The sequence below is a fragment of the Asterias amurensis genome, chromosome 12 (assembly GCF_032118995.1).
Source record: "Asterias amurensis chromosome 12, ASM3211899v1".
NCBI classification, from domain to species: domain Eukaryota; kingdom Metazoa; phylum Echinodermata; class Asteroidea; order Forcipulatida; family Asteriidae; genus Asterias; species Asterias amurensis.
In genome coordinates this window covers 9,393,633-9,416,630 of record NC_092659.1, presented here as the reverse complement: position 1 = coordinate 9,416,630, position 22,998 = coordinate 9,393,633, and the positions used below count along the sequence as shown (strand labels likewise).

Below are 22,998 nucleotides of genomic sequence, written 5' to 3'. Positions count from 1 at the left end.
TTTACTCTTTCCTAAACAAAATTTAGGAATAAATGTCTATTTATCACTGCTTTACTGTGATTGGCTCAAAGTAAGAGAGGGAAGAAATTTAAATAATTAATGATTAATTCATGAGGTATGCATACATGTCAAAAAAGGGACTAGAAAACTCAATCGGCCATTTCTAAAAACAGTAATATCTTGCCAAAAAATTCACTAAAATGGAAAGAATTGATGTTTTTTCCACTTTTAGTAGCCCAATTATTAATAATTGGGCAAAAAATCCCCAGAGTTTGCGTTTCCGGCTCACAGAGAAGAACGCAATGCAACTTTTGCGCAGGGGCCATGCTAATCTTCTCTGTATCGTTCCAATTTTAGTATATGTGCAGCCGAAGCTAGCACGACTAACTAATTAACACCTCCTAGTTATATAGAGCAATTAGCTTAGAGTCATCAAATCATTGCTCCGTCTCTGTACAACAAACACACAACCTTTCCAATAGTTCTGAATGCTTTTTATTCAAACTTTTTAGTTCAAACTACTCACAAAGATGTCCTCTTTAAAACACATTTGTTAAAATATTCCATTCTAAGCTCCCCGAGTAATAAAATAATACATTTATGATAAATTATTTGTTGCATTACGTCTAAATCTAACAACATTCACATTTCCTTCAACTGCATGCAGTGGCACAGTCAATGCGCACAACTGGTTGAATGAGGAAACACAAAGGTCATTAAAGGGGAGCTTTACAATATCAATAGCCTCCATGCCTGCACTGTGTTGAACAAGCCATTGTGTCTGCAGCAGTTGTGCATAATTAAGTACAGACCAACAAACATCAGACTGCTGCCAGTGCAAGTTACTGACAGAGCTTGCAGAACCTGGAGGACTCTTGTAGATGAAGGCTTATACAGACATTCTCTCAATAAATGTCTAAGAAAGCATTCCTTGAACCATCTTGAACTCACCTTAGGTGTTTGCTAAACTCTGGATCTTCTGCAAAATCTTTTTCTGTGAAGACTCACAAGCACAAAGAAAGTATTTCTCTGACTGTGATTTTCTTCTCGATTGCCAGGCAGTTGTCTCATCTCGACAAGCACTCTCTACAGGAACTTGTCTCATCTTGACTGGCAGGTGCTTTACATCAGGCACCTTAGCTTTCTGTTTGAATCTGTTGAGTCTTCCATACAGACCTAGAGCTTTCTCTGTACATACGCAAACTGTGGTCCTCTTAACTTTCAGTCTCTGCTGAAGAGATAGCTGGTGCTTTAACATCAGGCAGGGCTGCTATATGTTGCCATCTCTTCTATTACATTCTGTCCAATCGCTCAAAGAATACAACACCATGTCATTATTGAAAGTCTAAAGTCACAGTCAAGTTACTTATTCTTACCTGTAGAAGTATCATTCTCGCTTTTCGGTCTCGTGGTATTTGTATACAAGATGATCTGTAATCAAGGAGAAGGCTGGTCCCAAATGACAAGATCTTCTTGTAAATACTTTTTTTGGTCTGAGTTGTCCTTCCTCTGAAAGAGATCAATATCACAGTAACCATCAGATGAATAGTATTCACGCATTGTGACAACTTAAACTTTCCTCTAACAAAAAATTACATCAGAATTGATACACAATTTTGATACAGACTGAATCGAAATGAAAACATTAGAACCAATGTATGAAGCAATTTGGCCAACACAGAGCAGATTGAGAACACTTAAAAAGGAGTCACACACAATTATGAAACACTTTTAAGTGTTTCATAAATTTGTGTGACGCCTTTTTAAGAAACAATCTGGAACAGTATCTAAAATAATCAACACTGTAAAATAAATCTGTAAAATTTACGGCACTTTACCTGGCAGCTAGGGTGCCAGGTGATGTGTAGTAAACTTCATGGTGGAAGTTTTGTAAACTTCCACCGTGAAATTTACTGCACTTTACCTGGCATCCTAGCTGCAAGGTAGAGCACCGTCAAGTTTAAGGATTTTTTTCACAGTGAATCTATCGAGTTCAATCTGGAAATAAATGTCAACAAATAATTATTTCAACTCACCTCTGATGTTTCCTTTGATGCCTCTATATCCACTGCACGCAGCTTGAACTGAAGATGAATATTAACACTCAAGACTAGTTATACTTTGACAAAAAGTAATCTCAAAAGTCAGCCCCTACAAAGATTTGCTTTAGCCTGGTTTGGGGCGAAGTTGTATTTTAAAAAAAACACAAAAAACCCACAATTTTCGCCATGCGACTATCTCTTTGACAAAGCAAAGTAAACAACAAGAAAATCAGAAAAACCTTAGTAGCATTGTGTTTAAACTGTTTCACTTTGCTTTTACAACAGTTAAAAACATTTTAGACAATTAAAATTAAACAATATGCAACAGTTTGAAAATAACGGTGTGAGACAGTCTGAATGTAAATTAAATGCAAATTGAACCATTTTAAAGGATTCATGTACTTTTTAACACAAAACACAATGTCCACAGGTTTACATTAAACATACACCGTTTGAAGATAAAAATAAAAGTTGCCGAGGTTCTGTAGTTTTTTGAGAATAAGTAAAACAATGTCATGAAAATATGTTTTTAAGTGCCAACATAATTTTCGTCTCATGATCGCTAAGACCCAAATTATTTTCATGACATTGGTTTACTAATTTCTTAAAAACAACATCACCTCAGCAAGTAATATTTTCAAAGAAGCTATCTACTATCATTATCTTCAAACCGTGTAAATATTAATCTATGGACATTGTCTTTTTTGCCCTACAAAAGGTATCCAGACCCTTTAAAAGAATGATTTTCGAAACCAAGTTTTCAACTTACCTGCGTATCCTCACTTGATCCCATTCACCAAGCTGCTCATTCCCTATTAACATCTTGAAAGACTAACATAAATAGTTCTAGGTTTGGTTAAGTTCAAAGTTAAATTGGTTTTTTTTTGTTTTACTTTGAGACCATCACTTACAAAATGACAGCAGGAGACAAACTAAAACAAAAATTAAAACACAAACGATACAGTTATTTAAAATAATTATAACACTCTGAAACCAAAAATGTAACAGAATGAACTACAATGAAAATCACTGGGCTCCAAAGTTGTTTACTTGTACTTTGATTTTAAGATTACATTGAAATTTGTAATGAACCAGTTTAGCATAACAATAGTTCAGCTAAACTTGATCATTAACTCTGCAAAAAAAATGAGACTTTAAAGGAACACTTTTGAGTGTTGAAGAACTAATAAAAGAAATGAAGCAAATCAGAAAGATTTAAGACAAACTGTAACAATAGGGCCTCATGAGATATTAAAATCAAATAAAACAAATCTGAAAAGACGATTGAAAACAAATGCAGCTCACCTGTCACTCTCATTGCAGATCCAAATATTAACACTTTGCTTTTTCTTTCTGAAAGACAAAAACGAACAAACAACGTGTAATGTTGTTTTGATTATCTATGAAAAACATGATGGAATATGAAAGAAAAATCATTATTGAACAGTTCGTATCATTCTCTTGTATTTTTCCTTTTTCTATAAACTCGTCTCAAAACCATTACAGGCATTTGTGCAGCATAAAGACCCAAAACAGGGAAAATGTTGACAAAAAGAACATAATTAATAATGAATTTACTACTAAGTGCCTACACAAATAAGTAAAAAATAATCATGTGTGTACTTCGTGAACATTTCAGATTTTGTCACGCCGCGGGGCTAGGATTAAAAAGATTAATGTCAAACTGAACAAAACAGTGAGGGCGCTATCCCAATTGCACGGTGTCCACGATCCGCGGTTTGTCTCAAACCGTGGCTTATTTATCGAGAGATGCTCACCGCTAAATGTAAATAGCGCCCTCTTATGTCCACCACCACACCTGGCACGACATTAGGTGTTTCGTTCTACATCAGAGGAACTTGCAGGTTTGGCCACCAACTGTTGCTCAATGCCCACTGCCGGTTTTTCCATTCACGGGAATACTTAGTACAATTGCTCGAATTTAGGTGAATGTTTGAGTGTGTATATTTCTTCATGGGACAGTGTGGGATTGGGGACTCTATAATATTATAGAAGGCAAAAGCCACTGCGAATCACAGATAACAACTTTCTAATTGCAATAACAAAGAGGAAATGGCCGTGCATAATTTACTTTTATACGTTAAGTGTTTTTCAGTTTTCTATGGCGCTCTTTTGAATAAAAAGGAGGAAATCAGCCGATCAGCTAAAAAGTTGCATGCCTGATATAAACAACAATTCAAGTTTACCGTCATTGGCTTTTGCGCCAGTCCAGTCCTTACGGGTGCTTGTTCCTACAGGTGCAGCACGGAGCCAACTTATCGGACCATGATCAAGGAACTGTAATAAGATCATTATATATACCATGCTCACGGATTCTGTCCCCAAACTACTATATACTAGGGCAATATCCCCAGGAGAGGAAAGACATCCCACAGTGGCAGTTGCGACCTCCACCGTACCCGGCCGGACACGATGTTGGATGTTGGGTTCATCGATCATCAAGCAAGATTTTATTTACAAAAAGAAACCTTTAATTGCACCCAGTGCCGGTATGGGTAATTTTGTCTCCATGGTTTTCTGATAACATGAGCACAACACACCTTGCTCTATGCACAAGAAGTCGATATTTTGTAAACATGTCACTAGTTGCTTCGATTCAACTCAATTCAATTAAAAAAACTTTATAAGTCATATAGACTGCATGGGTAATTTCAAAAGATAGGAAACTACTGTAAATGTATATTGCATCCTAATATTGTAAGGAACATCAACAGCTGTTTGAATGTCTTTGATTGAAGATTTTAGTCAAATCTTCAGGATTGAATTTGTTAATATTATTGATAAGACTTGCACACCCCCTTCCCTATCTCTTGTCACAGTCCACTTTCGAGAGAGTACGGTTTATCATGGATGTAAAACTAGTTTTTGAGAAAAGTAAAGCATGGGCAGCAAAAGTTAGATAGAAATTTATATAAAACTTACCTAGCAGGGATGACCATCATCGCAGCAGCATGTTCAGTTTCGCCATTCTTGAATGCCCTCCAGGGCTGTTCATGGTCAGGTCAGGGCATGGAGGCAATTCCATTCATCGTTACTGACGCCTAGACATTCTGTTAATTACGTAGGTCTCAACACACTGATAATGTTACCAAAGGGCGGCGGTAAACTGTCAAAGTGTAGGGTTACTGACCAAGTTGTCAACATGAGGGATACAATGGATTAGCCAGTTTGATTTGTCTGTACACAGGCTTAACTTAACTCTGTATAGCACACAACAGCTGCAGTGTATCACTGAAGCTGCGGTCTATTGTTTATCACTATATTTCTAGCTAAGGCTATTGCTAATTCGTTACTTGACTGTGCGAGTTCCGAGGAAGAAATGGCGAGTGCATGGTCTTTTTGTGAGTGGATTGCTGTAGTCAATGGTGGAGGCGAAACTGAGCTGATTGTGCTTTTGGTTCATGTCTTGTCATAATACTCGGAGGCAAGTTAGATATGGAAGCAGCTCAGTGATTGCGTGTAATTACGGTTATGTAGGCCTACTTTATTACAATTCTTTTAAATTTAGGGTAGAACAATACAATGCAGCAACGCCTGACATTGCATGATATTAATTTTGACAAAACACGAGTTCCCGCTAGACCTAATAATGTTGTTTACAGCCCACAGCAGCGTTGATGATCGCCAGTGAAAGTAGGGGATGGCGGTGTGCAAGTTTTGAAACAATCGATGCACTACAAGTTCCATACTATTAATTTTTTTTTTAACCAGGAGGCAAGTTATAGGGGGTGATATAAAACCATCCGACATGGGGTTTGGGCCTGGTACGTTTCACTTTCCTCATAAAACCATGAGCCTTACTCCCAGTTGCGAAATCCCTTTGACACGAAACGTCTTCTGAACAGCTGGGTAGATTTTGCCGCTGAGTAGCAAGCCAGTGGCAAAGGATACGTAACCCTACCCCTACATATTATGCTCTTTAATGAAGCAAAGGAAGTGTAATATAACACTAAAACGTGTCTGTATAGTATTTCACCTTTTTCTTCTCTGTGCTTGTTTTCACTTTTGAGCATCATTTATTTGCTCAGGCCTTTTGTGTAACGTTCGTTGTTGGGACCTATATCTGGAAAGAGTAATAATTTTCATCGCCCAAGTGTTCATGGATTTTACGACAGTCGTTGTTGTACATTGGTGCGATTGTAACAACATGTAACAGAATGTAACACATTTTGTATTACATTTTGTAAAGACTTCCGCTTTGCGGCATGGTTATGGAGGGATCAAAATGGAAGTTTCATACACAACAGGACGCATATAACTTGAATGCTAACAATAGTCTGGACGAAACTTATCTATTATAGTCTGTATTATGAAAATAGAAATAGGCCCAAAATGGACCCATCGCATTTTCTTTTCCGTTGCATTTTGTCCATTAGCCTCCCCTCGTCGCATTATTTGTTTAGTGACCTTCGCATTTTGTTTGCCGGTCGCATATTTTTGTCGAGGGAAAAAGTCCCCACACGGGCCCCCATGTTGCCCAGCGCTTTCAAGTACCGCCTATCTATACATCCGGTGATAATTCTTGTCAAAAGCCTGTTCAGCATCTGAACAAGGTGTGAAGAAAATGAAGGAGTTTCAGTTTCAAGATGTGGGATAAGTATTCCAGGGAAAACCCATGCAGTAGGGACAACCAAACTTCAAATTCCCACAGTGCCCCGATGGATAACTGTGGAGTGCAAGGCAGTATTGAGCCATCAACTTTACCCGACTCTGTCCTATGGTCCTACCAAATTAAATTAATTTCATTTGGGACTTCAGATTGTATTTTTTTTTAACACCTATGCCTACTCTTGGAGTAAATCTAAGCAACAACCCATGTTCAACACAGATCATGGCACATGCTTATAACAAAATAAGCATCGAACTCTCCCCCACCCCCCCCCCCCCCGGGCTCCAAAAGAAAAATATTTCGTTAAAAATCATTATTATAACATACTATAAAAGATCGTATAGCGGCCATAGAGCTTTTATATAGTTCTACTCGTCACACATACCACCTGCGAGGAGTCTGGTTGATGATTGAACACAATCATGTGCACAAAACTTTGATGGGGGTCATGGGTCACGGAAAATCAACCAATGGAGAGTTAGAGTTTGATCTAGGGATCACATGTGCGCTGCATGCCTTATACCACCATGCAGCAGCCACACACACCACAGCAGTAGTCTTGGTCCCAAGACCATTGGTGTTGCGCGGTCACACACAACCAACGTTCCGATTATGCACGGCAAAAACTGTCCACGCTTGTAATGAACGAACGCTAGCGGGCGCTCTGTTTCTCTGATTTAGATCTCACCATGGTCTTGAATATTTGCAACGACGGGTCTTAACTTTTTTATTGTTTTTCGGCAAATCTCCCCCGACTTTCCGGTGGAGCCAATCAGAGGCTGCGTTGCGGTTGGCTCATGAATAATTCATCAGTGTTGTGCATGTAGTGTACAATGCATGCAGTAATTCCATTGCATGACTTTTGCTTTACTCTGTGTGTGGGTATATATGTTTTTATCGGAGTATAATAATGTCCAGATCAGTAGGATTTGAAACTTTGACACAGGGTGGAAATACGATAAAGAAAGGTTTGTGGTACCAGCACAAACATTTCTGTGTATAATGTCCAGATCCAGACACCTGCATTGCCATGATATGCAGCTTGAAATGCGATCGTGGCGTTATGCTCCCGACGTGCCAGGGCCCACACTGATGAAGCCTGTATTGGCTAAACAATTTGCTTATAGTTAGCACAAAATAGTATTGCTTAGCAGAAACTGGTTGCCAGCCAATTTTTAATTAAATTTGAAATTTTGTAGTGCCCAAGTAAATTTTTGGATAGTAAAGAAATTGTGTACAGTATTTTCTGCCAAACAGATATTAACTGGTGGGCCCTGTAGTGTTATTCACAGTGAAAGTTTTTTAATCTTGGGGGAAGGAAATCTTGAGGGATTCAAAAGCATCTTTGTGAGAACGTATTTTGAAACGTAACCGTAGCTGCATATCTTGGAACGTAAGCGTAGCTTGACTTGGGATTGAAAGCGTACTTTTTGATATTGTAGCGTAACCTATTAGTATCTTGGAGTGTATAAGCGTAGCTGAGTAGCTGCGTAGCTTGGAACGTAACAGTATCTTTTGGTGGAGCGTAAGCATATCTTGGAACATAATTCATAGCTGCGTATCTTGGAACGTAAGCGTAACTTGACATGGGATTGAAAGCGTACCTTTTGATATTATGGCGTAACTTGAAGGAACGTAAGCAGATCTGTAAGCGCAGCTGAGTAGCTGTGTAGCTTGGAACGTTGACATCTTTTGGAACGTAAGCATATCTTGGACTGAAGCGTAGCATCTTGGAACATAAACGCAGCTGCGTATCTTTGAACGTAGGCATAGCTTGACTCGGGTTTGGAAGCGTACTTTTTGATATTATAGTGTAACTTGAAGGAACGTAGACCTAAGCGTATCTTGGAACGTAAACGTAGCTGCGTATCTTGGAATGTAAGCGTAGCTTGACTCGGGCTTGAAAACATACCTTTTGATATTATAGTGTAACTTGAAGGAACGTAGACCTAAGCGTATCTTGGAACGTAAACGTAGCCGAGTAGCTGCGTAGCTTGGAACGTAACCAAATAACATTTTTTGGGAATGTAGTCGTAACAATATCTTTTGGAATAACTCATGAGAAATTTCGAGTTTTGATTGCTTGTCCAGCGGCGACTACTGCTATTCAACTCCCAGTTATTTGAGGCGAATAGTCGGGTCATTAAATTCCACTAGTTGCCCAGTTTAATCATTACCTCAAAAATAACTCTTCATTCACAGAATTAAAAAAATAATACTTTGTTTGACAAAATTATGCTTTGAGGGAATTTTGTTTTAGCATTATTTTTATTTAAACCTTTTATAAAAAATTCTCATAATTTTTTTAAGCTACTCACACAATAATACTGTCAATATAACAATATGCGATATTCCTAGGTTTTGACATCATCAAAATTACCTGAAAACTCATAACAAAAAGAAATTAGGGGCCATGAATTAAAATGGAGCATATTGGAACGTTGCGATCATAAGAAACAACGGATTCGACACCCGCAAGCTGGGAGTTCATAGCGCCTGGGATTTAACACCTTCAACCCCACGAGACACGGCATGGGCGGTACGTGATATTCCACAAGGCTTATTTCATGTTCGGATTGCTCCACGCCGTGGGGCCATACAGCGTCCGATACACGGACTCTCTGAATGCTAATTTTACGTTCGATTTTTGACCATTATTTACGATTTCAAATCGTCACGTATCCATAATCTGAATAGGTACCTATACTTAAAATTTCACTGTTTTCCTTTTAATAGGCCTATAATGACCACGGAATCACTAGTTGGGCAAAGATTATTAAAAATAGACCGCCGATCATATTGACCTTTGACTCGATCTAGTTTGAATAGTCATCTTCAATTCGTCACATGATATGAATATTGCATGCATTAAAAGTAATTTACATAGTCTGGCCACGCCTTCAATTTGCAAATATCCAAGACCATGGTGAGCACAGGACATGGTGAGATCCGTAAATCAGAGAAACAGCGCCCGCTAGCGTTCGTTCATTACAAGCGTGGACAGTTTTTGCCGTGCATAATCGGAACGTTGGTTGTGTGTGACCGCGCAACACCAATGGTCTTGGGACCAAGACTACCACAGCAGCGGATGGACGACAACAACCACATACAACGAATTCGAAAACAATAACTCTGGCTCTCTCTCCATGCGGCTTCTGCTGAAGGGTGCAATTGGCAGCGTTAAATTTCGCAAAATGTGAAATCAGTCGGTGCTCATTCTGCTGGCAGTGGCGGTATAAAAATTGTCATTATTCACGTGACTAGAGTGTGTTCGACACACTGACAGGTTTGTAGTGTACTGACTACTAGTACTACACCGTTTGTAATATTAACTCATGAACTAACACTATTTTCTAAATAAATTCTACCGCCATTTGGCAGGTACATGTACTGTACATGGAATGGATGTACAGAGCATAGAGAAAGGACAGTAAGGTAGAAAGTGCCGGCCGTCGGGAGGAGGGTGACGTTATCGCAACTAAAGTGCATGGTGGTTTGGTTTAACTTTGGTTTGAGTGTCTGACGCCATCCAGTTTCATTTTGCACGTGTAGCCTCAACTTCATGCTTCGATTGTTTTCATGATTTCAAAGTGTCATTTAATCATTGACATTACCATGACATTACCATGCCGTGACAATACAGTCACAGAGTTTATAAATAAAACTTTTATGTGCATGGCCATTGTTTGTTTTGTTAAATGGAATATGAGGGAAAAGTTTCTGTATGGCGCCACCACTTTTTCATTTGATATGAAATAATATAGTAAATTTGTTTGTTTGTTTGTTTTTTATTTCCAAATATCACAATAAATAATCATAAAACATACAAGACATAAGAACAAAGGGTGATAAGAGGAGGGCACCAGGAAAAAGCCTAGGCTTGTACAGAGCCTGGACCCTTTATTTACCTCAATGAGATATCCTTTTTTGTAAAAATGAATAAAAAAGTGGTGGCGCCATAAGGAAACTTTTCCACATTTCCATTGCAAGGCCATTATGATGTAGACAGGGTTGTCCATAGGTTAAAATTTTGTCCGGGCGCTAAACCAATCCTGCACTATTGTCAAATTGCGCAAACCTATCCTGCACTGTTTTCAAATTGCGCAAATTATTCTGTTTCTATCGGCATATTGCGCACACAACTCCTGTACTATAGGCAAATTGCGCAAACTATTCATGCTCAATGAGATAAGCCAACTACACAAACCACAAACCATTCCTGCATGATCGGCAGTTGCACAAACAATTCCAGCAAGATCAACTGATTGTGCAAACAATTTTGCGCAAATCATTTCAGAACGAACAAAACCACTGTTTGCACGATCGCCCCCCCCAAAAAAAATTTGAGTTTCACACTTACATCCGTGTATTTTTCGATCTCTGATCGGTCTCCTCATACCACATAAACTTAATTTCAAGTCTGAGGGTGCGGTAATTTCTCTTCAGCGACAAGAATTTCCCCGTAGATTTGCTGCCACGCTCTAAAAACGCTCTAATGACGGATGTTAATTCACGAGAGGGCGCTATTTCAGTCAATAATATATCAGGGCGACTAAACCGCACGATTCACAGACTTGGAATCAAGTCTAAATACCATGCTGTTGTCAAATGGTAGTCGGGATGCCCTGCGCCACAGAGAAAAATGCATACGTAATGCCGTTACGAAATAGCCGAGATCTGGGTACCAGTCTTTGCACACTATTATTATATACAAAAAGGTATGTGATACAGCGCATCGAATGGTGGTTTGTGTTCGACATGAAGTGTTTTTCAATTTTGTTTGTCCGGGCGTGATATTTTTTTGCCTGGGCGCACAACGATTTTGTCTGGGCGCGGCACATTTTGTCGGGGTGCATTTGGTATTTTGAGATTTTTGTCTGAGCTTCTTTTAACCTTTTGGAAGAGTTGTTCCATCCCTGATCAGCAAAAATGCACCTGCGATTGCACAAATATCTCAGACAGATAATGGACAGATTGATCTTGCATGTAAATCAGTCTTAAAAATCATGCTTGGTAAAGTGTGATGTCACACTATAAATCACCATGGTAATACTTGTTTATACTGACAGTAAGTCTTAGTGATATATTAAAGGTTAAAGACACTGGACACTATTGGTAATTGTCAAAGACCAGTCTTCTCACTCATGTGAAAATTTGAGCTCAATCGGTCATCGAAGTTGCGAGATAATAATGAAAGAAAAAACACCCTTGTCACACCAAGTTGTGCTTTCAGATGCTTGATTTTGAGACCTCACCTTCTAAATGTGACGTCTCGAAATCAAATTCTAAGAAAATTACCTTTCTCGAAAACTACTCCACTTCAGAGGGAGCCGTTGCACACAATGTTTGATACTACCAAACTCTTCCCATTACTCATTACAAAAGGATTTATGCTAATAATTATTTTGAGTAATTACAAAAAGTGTCCACTGCCTATAATTAATCAAAAAGCCAACCAATAAATAAAATGTTGGAATGACACCATTATTTTCAACATCATTGCAGCTGAACCAGATCGAACGACTAGTCATCATTGACAGTCAATGCTACGTCTCTGAATGATGGCTGTATGTGTTAAGGCCCAGGCTTGGCGGTTGTTGGTGCTGGTACAGCTGGTCTTGCTGCAGCTCATTGAAGTCAACATGTTAGAACTTGTCAGCTTAGAAGTAACCAACTTTCAAGGAGGACGCATTCATACTTGTTAAATACGAGTAGGTATGATTAGTTTTTGCACAAGTGAGTGTGGAACAGAAAAATACAGTGCTTCTGCGTTCCAAAACTGAAAAAGTCAAAGGCCGAAGGCTGAGTGTTGAGTTGGATATACATGTAGACTCAATGCAGAGTGTGCAGCACACTCGAACACGCGTATCCTATTCGACATTTTGGGAGTCAAGACCTTGCGAAAACATGCAAACAAAAATTTGACTCCCAAAATGACGTGCATTGTTCGAAGGTGTGTTGTGTGAGGGGGCTACAGAAATCACTAAACACCACAAAGAACGGCTTTCATCCAATGATTTGCCTCCTTTTGATCTTGGGGGAGGGTGGGGGGATAGTTCTTCTTGACAGTTTGACGTATTATGCAAGGGGTCAGTGCATTTCCATATTGCATGAGTGCGCGCGTGATAAGAAAATTATCTTCAAGCAAACTTAAAAAAGTGCCAGGTTTGACATGTCACTTGGATCGACCATCAGAATCGATGATTCAAGATTGCTTGAAGCAAGCTTTTAGCCAGGATTTGAAAATAGGGTGTCCAAATTTGACTTGATTGAAAAACAGGGCGTCCAAATTTTTGGGGAAAATTTTTCAGCTATCATGTAGCCAGGTACATGACATGTACCACAGAGCTATTGCATCTACAGTGTGCTCAACTCAACGTATGCTTTGGGTAGCCAACCATGTACGGACAAATTTCTTTTCCACTGTCTTTTGTTTTTTGGGGAGGACTCTTCTAGATCTTGTGTTCTTTACCCTTTTATTTTTAGATGGGCATGGTACAGACTGATGTTGGTTGCTGTCACTGGAATCGACATCAGTTGGGAGACTTGGCTTGTCTCTTGGTTCGAATCAGGGAAGTCGAACTCACAATGGGAGTGGGACGAGCTGTTATTTTGCCCTGAGGGTCCCGGTTGTTGCATGGGGTCAGGAAAATCACTGCTAGAACAGTCACTCGGGTCACTCGACACTGGATCGGGTGACTTTCTGGCAAGATGTTGGAAGAAATTTGTGATTTTCCTTTCCCCATGATGAAGTAGGCTACAACCATTCATATGACAAAATAAATTGTGTGTGAAATGAAAACCTCGGGTGTCTGACGTGAAATTTGATACCCTTGCTGGCAAACAATGAATGGGCGACAGTATAAGATAAATTGGTTGTACATTGTATCTCGCAGAAACATGCAGCTGGCAGGTAGTAGCAATTTGGGTATTTCTTTCGTTTTGCTTACAATAGGCCTAACTGGTATTGAGTCTGATCAAATTTATGTTTGTTTTTTCAATGGCCAGATACAAGGTTCAGTAAGCTTGAGCATATTTCTTTTATTTACAGGCATGCAACTCTTCCGCGTTTCCGCGGAATTCCGCGTTTTTAAAAATATGATTAGCGCTAAAAAAAGACATTCCGCGGTTAGCGCGATCTTAAGACAAATACAACAATGCATCGTAACGCATGGTCTGGCCTCTGCCTCGGTACGCAATCCATTCTACTGCATGGTCAATCTAAAGCCCACAGCAAGCAACGCATACGTTTACACACTGCGTGCGGTCATTAATAGCCGTGTTTACGGTCGAAAAATCTGGAACAGTGGAACGCACCCCGTGGCGCGGGCGAGTTGTGTGCTAAACCAAGTTATTATACAGCCTTGAAATGAGTCTAAGGTCGTGTCTTCGTCTGGTCCCGCTGTTTTGCAATAGTATACACGTGTTGTACATGTATGTGAGTTAGTTACCAAACGTACATGTATACTGTGTGCTTGTCTCACATTGCGTTACGAAACAGTCGCATCTTCAAACGTCCGTCAAAATGACATCCAAAAGAAATTATATTTTAGAGCGGGACCGAGTGGTACCTGGCCAAATTAAAGCCATAGATAAAGGAGTAAAAAATACCCGGAAGTGGTTCTGGTTGGGAAAAAAAAGACGTAGATGGTAAACTGCTCTCCGAAACCGTCCGGAAAGTGGACAAGCCAGCAATGGCATATTGTGTGGTGTGCAAGAGGGAGATTTAACGACTGCAAGCGGGGACAAGTGGCTCGCACCGACCATTGTAAGGTGGCAAAGCATCGGGAGTTGATTAAGTTGAGGAAAAGTAACTATTGTTTCCCAGGTAGTTATGAAATTTGCATAAAATTATTATTCTTCCCCCCCCCCCCCCAAAAAAAAAAAAAAAAAAAGATTTTTTTTTTTTTTTTTTTTTTTTTTCTATTTTGGAGGGGGGGGGGAATAATAATTTTATGCAAATTATAATTATCTGGACAACAATAGTTAGTTTTCCTCAACTTAATTACGGTGCATACATAGGCAAGGTGTTTTTTCCATGTTATTTTAGTTGTATAAAACACTCCACTTTGTCTTACATGCTAACAATGAACCTAAGAGCATAAAAAACCTCAACACTTTTTAGGGTACCATTGTGGGTCTCGAAAAGTTTCCTCTTTTTTTTTCATCGGGCAGTTGCATGCCTGTATTTATCCCACACTATGTCATCAAAATAGTATCATTTATATTTTTAGCCTAAAATTCTGGCATATTTACAACGCCCAATTTCAACATATAATTACAAATCGGGGTATGGATCTGTGGGGTGTACTGTCTACCCATGGTGTGAACATGGGCCTTTCAGTTACACAATAGAGTTCTATTACACACACATAAAGTGTCTTTTTAAAGTGTCTACTGCACATGACTGTTCTTACATGTGTGCATATTTAGCTAGATCCCGCCCATCTCATTCTAGCTAACCAATAAGCATCCATAATGCACATGGGGTGACCTTTCATTCATAAAACGGTTGTGGATGGGTTGTGGTTTGTGTAATATGATCCCATTGTGGTCTGCAGTTCGGCGGCAAGGCGGCGCACAAGGCTCCCACACAGGGGAGGTAAAATGATACATTGTGTTACTTCTGCAGTGTCTGTGGGAGACAGCCTGGGCGCTAGAGTCTTTTGATGTTTTTTTTTTCAAAGAAACCCTGGTATTTCAGGATCAATTGTGGAATCTTGTGGTTGTTTCTGGGACTTTATATTTTTTTAAACAGCCCTTTGTGGTTGCAAGACGTCTCAATTAGGGAAGACATCAAGATACTTCATCAAAACCATGATTTGCCGACAATTCGATTAATCGCCTAAGCTTAACAGGGCGTCTTCAAGGGCGTCCGACAGTTTTTCGGGGCGTCCAAAAATGAAATAGGGCGTCCAAAAGACGCCCGGACGCATTGCTGGCTAAAAGCTTGGCTTGAAGGATGTGAGAAATACTTTAATGTACATCAGGAGTGTTTTGGGGATTTAAAGGCAGTGGACACTATTGGTAATTACTCAAAGACTAGCCTGCACAGCTGGTCTATCTCAACATATGCATAAAATAACTAACCTGTGAAAATTTGAGCTCAATCGGTCATCGAAGTTGCGAGATAATAATGAAAGAAAAAAACACCCTTGTCACACGAAGTTGTGTGCGTTTAGATGGTTGATTGGGAGACCTCAAGTTCTAAATCTGAGGTCTCGAAATCAAATTCATGGAAAATTACTTCTTTCTCGAAAACTACGGCACTTCAGTGGGAGACGTTTCTCACAATGTTTTATACCATCAACCTCTCCCCATTACTCGTCACCAAGAAAGGTTTTATGCTTATAATTACCAATAGTGTCCACTGCCTTTAAACACAAGAACAATTGAGATTGATCAGTTGATAATCTTTTGTCGTGTTCAGGATGTTGTATTCATTGACAGTTTGTTTTATGTTAATGCCTTTGCAGGTCCTTACGGAGATAGAATTAGGTGCTAACTGGATGCTTGGTGAAGTCGACGATCCTATGATCTAGATAAGAAGGGTCTACTCAACATCAAGGTACAAAAATTACTGAATTATAACTTATATCTGACCTCATTTATGAAAGTTATATTGTAGCTCTCCTGTGTTTGTCAAACTCAGCTCTATAGACGATGTGACCTGTGACATCACATGTTTACAAAAGAGCCACAGAGCATGAACTTCCTGAAGGCACAATTTGTACACAGCCTTTCGGAAGAAAACATGAAATCTTAGATTGTATGGAGATTGCACTGTCTAATTCTTATCAACTTTTGATGTGATGAAAGGGGGCACATCTCAAAACTTATCCAGCTTTTACTGTAATAATTCTTTGATTTGTGTGGAAATTATGATACAAAATGTCAACTTTCTCACAGGACCTTTTGTATTTGTTTAACTCCAAACTGAAACATTCATAGAGTTTAAAGGCATTTCATACTATTGGTAAATACTCAAAGTAATTATTAGCATAAGACCTTACTTGGTAATGAGTAATGGGGAGAGGTTGATAGTATAAAACATTGTGAGAAACGGCTCCCTCTGAAGTAACGTAGTTTTCGAGAAGTAATTTTCTACAAATTTGATATGAGACCTCATAGTTAGAATTTGAGGGATCAAGCATCTGAAAGCACACAGCTTTGTGTGACAAGGGTGTTTTTTCTGTCATTATTATCTGGCAACTTTGATCACCAATTGAGCTCAAATTTTCTCAGGTTTGTTATATTATTTTGGGGGTTGAACAAAGAATTGACTAGAGTGGGATTCGAACCAACGACCTCCGGATTAACGTGCCGTTAATCCGGAGGTCGTAGGTTCGAATCCCACTCTAGTCAATTCTTTGTTCAACCCCCAAAATCATTTACAAATTTACCCAGTCAGTTTCCCTTGTGGTTTATATTGATGTTTGTTATATTATGCACATGTTGAGATACACCAAGTGAGAAGACTGGTCTTTGACAATTACCAAACAAGTGTCCAGTGTCTTTAAATGAAGGAATGTATAATCCCTCTGCAAAATAGTAATTAGAATGTTGTGGGGACATGCTCTAAAGAGCCACAGATTTTATAAACCACAACATTTTTGTTTTGTTTTTGATCATAAGGTACAAAAGAAAAACTGTTTTCAATCATAATGCGGGGGGTCGTGTACAGTGGGGCTCTTAATCTCACATTAGACTTTAATTCTTGTGGGAATTTAACTGCATCTGTGTCCAATGATGAGCTTTGGCAGTTCAAGTTAAAGGCCAAAGCAAGTGAACATTTACAATACAGTTGTGGTTAGCTTTAGGGCACTGATGACAAACACTACATGACAGAGCTCTGTGGGTACGCAATATGTTGGGTCCTGACAGACTAACTCTACCAAGTCAATATTGTAGTTGAAATCAGTAAATCGTCCATTTTCCAATCATCAGTATAGAGTTATTATTGCTTCAGTTATGAAAAACTGTCAATATTTTTTATTGTTGCTCTTACAGATGTACATTTACACGAAAAGCAGTATATTATTGGGCCGCTCTGTGGCTACTTGCATGTTGAGGCACTACTCACTACTTACAAGATCTCGTCTGGACCACTCTCGTCAAGGTATTCAGTCTCAACCTTATGCAGGCTCGTGTATCACATTGGGGTAGTCATCCTTCCATACATCAGAGGTTCATACTGTGTTTGTTCACACACACATTGGACAAGAGAGGAGTTTGATGTCCTGAATAAACCCGTCAATCATTGAGGAAAGCCAAGGAGATGATGGGAGAAAACTTGTAGGTGCGTTCAGTGTCTTTGTTAGTAGTACCGTTTGTCAGATTCCCTCATCATTTATTAATATAGCGTGCTTGAGGGCAGGGAATAATTTATTGCATCGGTGCAACAGGCGAGATGCTTCTCTAACTCAAGTCTAAATTAAATATAATGTCCATTTTTGAAATAAGCAGCTCTATGATATTGGCCCAATTTCATATAAAGCTGTTCAGTAGAAAATAATGCCTGGCAAATTCCTTTGCTTATCAAGAAATGTGTGGGATACCAATCACTTCAATGGGTAAATTTATGTTTTTGGCTAATAACCTATTTTTTTGTTAAGCAAGATTTGTTTGTGCTTAGCAAGCTTTTTGTGTGTGTGGTTTTTGTGTTAGCAGGCTTGATGAAACTGGGCCCAGGTCATAAAGTGTACTATTTTTGATGAGATTCTTGGTCTTTTCTGTCTGCAGTATTCTCTACTTGGGTTTGCTGACGGGTTTTAACACAGTTACAGCTCCAGTCTTCGGTTCCAGGTGTGATGGTGTCCGGTCATCTACGAGCAGATGCACTCGGCAGAGTCATCCAGTACGTCATGAGCCACCAGTAACCAAGATGAAATGCAGTGACGCAATAAGGGAGAGGTGACACTTTTTAAAATCAGACAGGGCTCTTCTCAGAATTTCTCAAAACTATAGGGCATTTTAGCCCTAATATTGGAGTTTTCTACTCCGTGTTTTTCTTGGTTATAAAAGCCCTACTGTACAGTCTTGAGCATTCTAAATGTTTTTATATCTTGAAGCTTAAAAAGTTTGATTTGAAGTTTCAGGGCTCAATTATATCATATCAGCACTCACTTTGTGAGTATCCGCCCAATATTCTAGCTTGTGCATGGGGTGAGCCCTGTTTGAATTAATATATTGTTTATATACCAACACACTTTTTAGCAATTATAGAAACCATAATTCAATTAGCCACATTGAGATTTGGTGGACACAATATTATAACACTATTTGGTTTGGGCGTAAGGGATTGTCTCAAAAGTCGGAACGGTAGGAACGTTCTTTTTGGATCGCAAGAGTATCCCCGCCGCTTTACTTGGACCGGTCCTTTGGACCGCCAGAGCGATCTTTTGGATCGTTCCAAATGCGTGACCGCGTCCAATCTCATGTTAGAACGTTCCTAATGTCATGATGTTGCGATCCTGCGGGCATATGCGGGAACGTTCTTTTGCGCTAGGAACGTGCCCGACTTTTGAGACGCTCCCTAACTTGTCTGTATACACCCAAACCAAAACAGAGCACTCCTATAGTGGCCACCATTACCTCACAAAGGCTAATAGAATGGGATGTCAAAATCTTTCGTGCACTTCAAATGTTGAAACCAAGGCTCAATATGTTAGAAACAAGGTATTTTCATGATCCAGGTTCTGCAAACAGTTATAGGTTCTGTGTATTATTAGGGTTTCTGCAGATCCCTAAATAGTTGTAAAACGTCTAAAAATGAACTAGCAAAATTCAAGGCCTTAAAAGCATCAATGAAATACACAAAACTGGTGAAGCGTGTAGTGAACCAAATAATGCTGTGTGTAGAAAATTAAGTTGTCTGTAGAACTGTTTCTGCCCTGCTTTGTTCACTAATTTTCGGTCAGGGTGGCACTAAGGATCTTAAAAAGTCTTAAATTTTGCTTTTTGATGTGTGCAGATACCCTGATTACTCACAGACTGACAAGTTATTGGCAAAATTCTGCTTTTATTGACTTTTTATGTCGCACATATCGCCTCGCATTCAAACCTTGAAGTGTGCTGATCAATGTAAGTTTGTTAGTTTGTAATTTCACCACGCAATAATTTATAGTTTTGTTCATTGAACTTCTGTGCATACTGTGTAATGCCTTAAAAATAAGAAGGTATGATCAATTGAATCCTGGCAGTTGGTGGTCTGGAACATCATGTACATCAGCTCGCTAACGAGAATGACGAAATTTTGTCAAGTTAATTGGTTCAGGTGACTAGTGCAGCACGCCGACCACAAGCTCTTTCGTGTGAAAATAGTCTGATCTGTGACAGAGTGATCGAGAATCACCTGTAGTTTAGAAAGTAAAAATTTTAAATTTGGGAAATACATGTTCACCATGATGAACTGGGGATAAAGTTAGACAATACACAAAGGTGTACATACAAACAAGAACAAGCCGGCTATGATTGTGACCTCATCCAAGAATCCAAAAGATACGTGTGAGAGAGAGAGAGAGAAAGAGAGAGAGCAGGAGTACGATTTTGTTCAGTAATTTTGCATAGCAAATATTTAGACTGAGCTTGGTATGTGCACACCGAATGCCAATACTGAGCAGCAAGTCCTAATTTTTGAGTAGCAATTGATAGATTTTGTGTAGCAATTTGCTCTGCCATACAAGGGAAATCGATCACTGGAGAGTGTGTGTGCAGTCAAGTTTTATATACACATGTGTGAGCGGAGTTAGAGAAATTCACCTGGCGGTGTACAGCGAATATATGTGGGTCGCCTGGGCGATTTTGATAGAACAAAGAAAAATACTGTAAGACTACTACAACATGACCCATGAACTCCTTTCCATTATCGCTTTGGAGTACCTTTGGAGGACCTTCAGGACAGTAAAGGTCCAAGCATGCCTCCTTGCGATGGGTTCACTCTGTTTGGACGGTAATGGGTAAAGCCAAATGTACCTGCTGAAAAAATCCATGGTGTAATGTCCAGCGTTGTAGCTAGGACATTTTTAGTGGTGGGCGCAGCTGAATTTAAACTTGGTCCGAAATTGCGAGCAGTGCGCACGAACTTTGTTGTAAGGATTGTTTTTAGGGCTAAATATTAACATTCCAATCGTGCCAAATGCACATTATGTAAGATTCAAGAATCACACTTTTTAAGTATAATGACAATTGTTATTACAAAAATGTGTTAATACAAAATAATTGTGATGCATTTGTTGTGAACAGACTGTTTTTGAAATAGTTTCTGCTATTTGCTTGTTGTAATCCCGCCGCGATGAAGTTGAACTTGAATTTTGAAGGTGGAGTAACTGTCTCGATAGTCTCAGGTACAGTTTCATTCTCAGCACTAACTGAAGCTGCACGAGATACTTTTATATCATCTTCCAATCTTTTCCCGTTTTCCAAAAAAGTCGTCCAGCTTATCGTACGTTGCGAGGCCATCTTATAATATATACACAGATCTCATTCAAGTTAAAAACCCAGCGCGCTGTCCCTGTCACACGTGTGGACGAAGCGAACGTGTTTACATGCCTACATCCGGGACACGCGAACTCGTACACTAGACTTTACACAGCCCCCTCGTACTGTTGTGTGGCAATACTGTTTGTGTGTACATGGAATGCGTGAAGTCCCCGCGAAAACCTCACGACTAGACTTGTACATGTTGTGCACTCTAGGGTCTACCACTAGCGCGCTGGTGTACACCACATGTACATACATACATCGTGTACATGTGCACGGTACCAGCACTGCTGTCAGCCTGTATAGACTGTACGCCTTCTACACTAATATATAGTTCGTTCAATAAAAACGTCAGGGCACATTTCCTGAAGAAAACTTCACAAGATGACAAGAGGCAAGTTACATGGGAAAACACGTTTGAGGTTTTAATTGCTCGTAATTCTGGCTCAAACAAATTACAAACTGCATTTAAAATGACAAAACACGAAAAAACATGACATTTTAGTCTTGCAATGTGATCAATATCAGTAGAACTTTCAATTTTTTATTAATTTGGGGGGAAATTTTGTGGTGGGCGGCAGTCTATTTTTCAGCTGAAGTGCCGGGCGGAAATTGTCAGTGCTGGGCGGGCCTGTCCACCGCCGCCCACCGTGGCTACAACGCTGACGGTAATAGGTAAAGCCAAATGTACCTGCTGAAAATATCCATGGTGTAATGTCTTTGTAGCGAATGGCCAAGCGTGTTGTAATTAATAGGATGAGCCTTAGGCAAAGAGTTTAGTATCCACGGATTGACCTGTGAACTCCTTTCCATTATCACTTTGGAGTACTTTTGGAGGACCTTCGGATAGAAAGATCCTCAAGCACATGCTTCCCTGCTGTGGGTTTACTCTGTTTGGACGGTAATGGGTAGAACTAAATGTATCTGCTGAAAATATCCATTGTGTAATGTCTTAACAGTACATGTATATCAGTAACTGATGGGGTCAGCCATTTGCAAAGAGTTTTGTATCGACGGACTGTAGCAGGGTGTGCAGGCGTTTGTTGATACAGTCAATTGTAGAGCGACTCGTTACATGTACATCCACAGATGCACCTGTATCGATAAGTGCATCAAGGCGGTGCAGATGTGATAATCTTTGTCATAATTATCTATTTTGACTATTAATCTTGCAATAGCAAATATTACACATGGTTCTTAGAATGTACCTTTATATGTCTGCCCCTCTTGTAACTACTAATGTTGCCATACGTACTTAGTCTATTTGATGTATTTTCTGTACATTGTTAGCCATGACTGGTTTGAATGGCACTTTGTGTGAAGTTCTGTTAGGTACATGTACAGTACATAGTACATCAGAGCAAGAGGAAAACACTTTGTAACATCATCTATATGTATGGTAACATTAATCTATCTGTCTGGTACATTTGTACATTGAGTTTCCATCTCACACCATATAAAGACAAGTTTTATGCTTGTTCTGGCTTTCGAGGTTGCTGGAGGCAGATGATTGAGTCCTGAGCAGTGGGTAACAGTATTAACAACTAGAATACTTTTTAACTGAAACAAGCACATGATTATACTGTGTACATCTTCCATTTTAAATTACTTCTGTCCTTATGATCTTTCGAGACTTGTCACAAACTCTGTGTTTTAAGTAAGGTCTATAGTTAAGAGATATGTTGTGGTGAAACCCCTGAATCTGTCTTCAGGTCATGTACATGTTTTTGTTTTGCCCAGAGCAAATGTCACTATTAAGTTCTACATCTTCTTCACCAAGCCCAAAGTGAGAGAAAAAATGGTGGAAATACACATGTAGCTCAAAACTGCATTTGACCCTTTGGA

General features: G+C 39.4%; 1 long non-coding RNA gene and 1 other non-coding gene across 2 annotated transcripts; one reads left to right on the top strand and one right to left on the bottom strand.

Moving 5' to 3' along the window:
• Positions 1-311: 311 nt before the first annotated feature.
• LOC139945678 (U6 spliceosomal RNA) lies at positions 312-381 on the bottom strand. The gene has a single exon (XR_011787151.1). It is a non-coding gene; the product is annotated as a U6 spliceosomal RNA (small nuclear RNA).
• A 9,395-nt stretch (positions 382-9,776) lies between these two features.
• On the top strand, positions 9,777-20,772 carry LOC139944997 (uncharacterized). Its single transcript, XR_011787042.1, has 5 exons — positions 9,777-9,958; positions 12,178-12,383; positions 16,149-16,240; positions 17,683-17,971; positions 18,415-20,772. It is a non-coding gene; the product is annotated as an uncharacterized lncRNA (long non-coding RNA).
• The last annotated feature ends 2,226 nt before the right edge of the window (positions 20,773-22,998 follow it).